Raw genomic sequence first — 2,937 nt, 5'->3', positions numbered from 1 at the left:
TCGTTGGGCGCTGGGACACGCCCCCGTCACCTAATGGGCGGGACTCCACCCTGCGCCTGCGTGCGGGGAGGAGAGGCGGTGCCTACGTTCCGGGCGAAATTCGCACTCCCGAGAGCCGGGGAGGGCTGTTGGGGCGGGAGGGGGGGGCCCTGCGGGAGAGCCGCGCTCACGTGACGGGGGGCGTGGGCGGGCGTGCTGGCTCCGGGACACGTGCTGGGGACCCGGCCCGGGGGACCCGATCACCTGGGGGAGCTGGGAGATCTGTAGACCAGGATTGGGAGGCCCCGCGCGGGCTACCCCGTAATAGAGCGCGAATTCCGGGATCCCCAGGCCGGAAGCACAACTTTTCAGCAACTAGTGGCAGGTTAGGACTGTTGCGAAATGGAGTTGGGCGATGCCCTGCTTGCTGGAATGCCTGAGAACTGGGCGATGGAGTCCTGGTTCAAGACTTTGAAATTCTGTATTTACTGTTTGCAGTTTTCTTTAGTGAATTTGATCCTTTGGTAAATTCTTAGCCCTAGTCAGTCTCACGGACGCGCTTCCTATCAATCCATTTTGTGCTGATTTAAGGCACTCCTATTTTAGGATTTTCAGATTCTCACGACCTACCCAGAGCAACTCAGAATGGGATTGAGCCTGGAAAGGGCTCTGCTCTTGAGAATGACTGAGAAAATAACTGGAAGGCCATTGTTAACCCTCATAGAAAAATCAAAGGCATTTTAAGCTCTGTGCCAAACCTTTAAGGAAAATTGAGGCACTCAAAAAGAAACTTAAGAGTTCAATTTTCTCAAAATTAAAAAAGGAAAAAAAATCAACCTTACAATTTCTAAAGAACCTTTTTATAGTTTCTCTTTGGAATTGTATGTTCATCAAGGAAACAAGGAAGAGTTATTACACTGGTAACTCCCAGTTCATCATGTGTCTCATGACAAGGGTTACTTTTAACAAACATCAAAGAAAGCCCTAAAAATGAGTAACCCACCCATGAATAGTCTTAAGCTTTTCCATCCTTCCTGCTTTGCACCCTGGGAATTAAGTTTCAGCCCAGTTGATTATTTCCAATTTTGCAGGAAGACCACTTTCGCCCTGGCCCTTTAGTAGTTTGCTTTTAGAATCTTCTTCCATGGTCAGCTTTGACTTTTTTGGTATGTTTCTGCAGTGGATGTATGAAACTGCTTACCCCTGTTCTGCCATTTCAGTGCATTTTGCAGAATATATGGCATACCTCCAATCAAGTTTTGTTTTTTTTAAACCATCATCCTTTTTTTTGGGGGGGGGGGACACTAGATGTTTTAAAATACAATGTTCACTAGAAGGCTAGCACACTTGTGCTCAAAGAACATGTTAGCGTTTTTGTATAGCTAATCAGTGTTACTTCCTCTGGCCTCAATTTCCCTAGTCCCACATATTTCCCTCCCTGGGGTGCTGCAGGGGGTTAATTAATTAAGATTTGTAAAGGGCTTTGAGGAGCAGGGGAGAAAGTATTAGGGTCTCATGCCCCAAACCATGGCCCCATCCTTTCATCCCAGCCAGTGGCACAGGCAACCCCATTCTTATGCATGCCAAGCTCCTAATCCCCTCTTGAATGTGGCAGCTTCCAAGGAAAAGGACAAGAGGCCTTAACTAGAAACAAAAATCCACTGTAATGAGGTGCTAAGAAGACTGAATTTTCAAGATTCATTTTTAACAAAATGGCTGAACAGGAAACTTAACGGTTCTTCTGGGGTTTCTGTGTCCCAATCCAAGAAGGTAGGAATTATGGAAAACACCCTAAAGATCCAACAAGAGGACAGTTTCAGTACCAATAAGTTTTTATTCATTGTATTTTCCCAAGGTAAAGAGAAGGGAAAAGGGTCAGCATGTGTGTTACAAGACAATAGCAAGTGGGAAAGGAAGTACCCGGCACAGCAACATCAACCATCAAATAAACACTCCCCAGAGATGGAGTCACTAAAGCCCAAGAGGGCTCAGTCTCCTGCAGTTCAGAAATGAGGGGAAGGGATCAGGTTAAGAACAGATAGGTACAGCTTTCCTACCACCACCCCCCTCCCCGCCCCAATAAATTCAAGATTTCACAAAGCTTTGGTTTCTAGCAGTAAACATGGAGTTACATTCGTCCGTCTCCTATTAAACAATCTTGTGGCCACTTTGACAGAAGTTTCTTGCACCTGCATAAAAGTTCCTGAGTGACTTGGATATACATTCAGCTTCCTTTCTTGGTCTCCTGACCCTACTTTCTACATTCAAGGCCCCCCTCGTTGCTTCTGCTTCCCTCTACCCTCAGCCTGGAGAGATTAAAAGTAGGTTTTTTCCATCCAAATACAAGTGTATTAGTATGAATCACATCAAGGAATGGTCTTGACACAGGAGATTGGGAACAAGGGAGGAAGTGTTCTTCGCTTCTTTAGAAGCTTGAAATGTGTAGGTGTGGGGCTTTTTCTTGGAAGGAGGGATAGGAGAAGGGTAGGGTAGGAGTTAAGTTTTTAGGACAGAAGATCTGGCCCAAAAAAGGAAATACGGGAAGGGAACACAAAAGGATAGTCCAAGGCCGCCACACTTCAAGAGGGGTCACCAAGCTATGTTCCAGTTTCTTTTCCTGGTGCAGAACCTTTTGTCAAAGATGCTTTGGCTATTTTTCTCAATACAAAAAAGAAGTTTGTAAACAATAAAACCCCAAAAGAACATGGAGAAGACCAACACATTATATTTACACAAACCAGGCCACCTAGCAATCACCCAATCAGCTATTCATGAAAACCTACAAAACCCAGACAAATACAGTCACTAGAGGGGGCAGCAAGCAGGGTAGACAAGAACCCAGGATCAGACACACATCACCCAATGTGTTCTATTGCATCTGCCCCATTTCAACACAGTGAGGTAGGTTTGTGGTGATCTCACAGCATATTAAGTAAAACCTTCTTTTATCCTTTAGCT

The sequence above is a fragment of the Nyctereutes procyonoides genome, unplaced genomic scaffold, assembly GCF_905146905.1.
Source record: "Nyctereutes procyonoides isolate TBG_1078 unplaced genomic scaffold, NYPRO_anot_genome, whole genome shotgun sequence".
NCBI classification, from domain to species: Eukaryota; Metazoa; Chordata; class Mammalia; order Carnivora; family Canidae; genus Nyctereutes; species Nyctereutes procyonoides.
The sequence above is the reverse complement of the archived record's forward strand: the minus strand, read 5'-3'. Positions refer to the sequence as shown.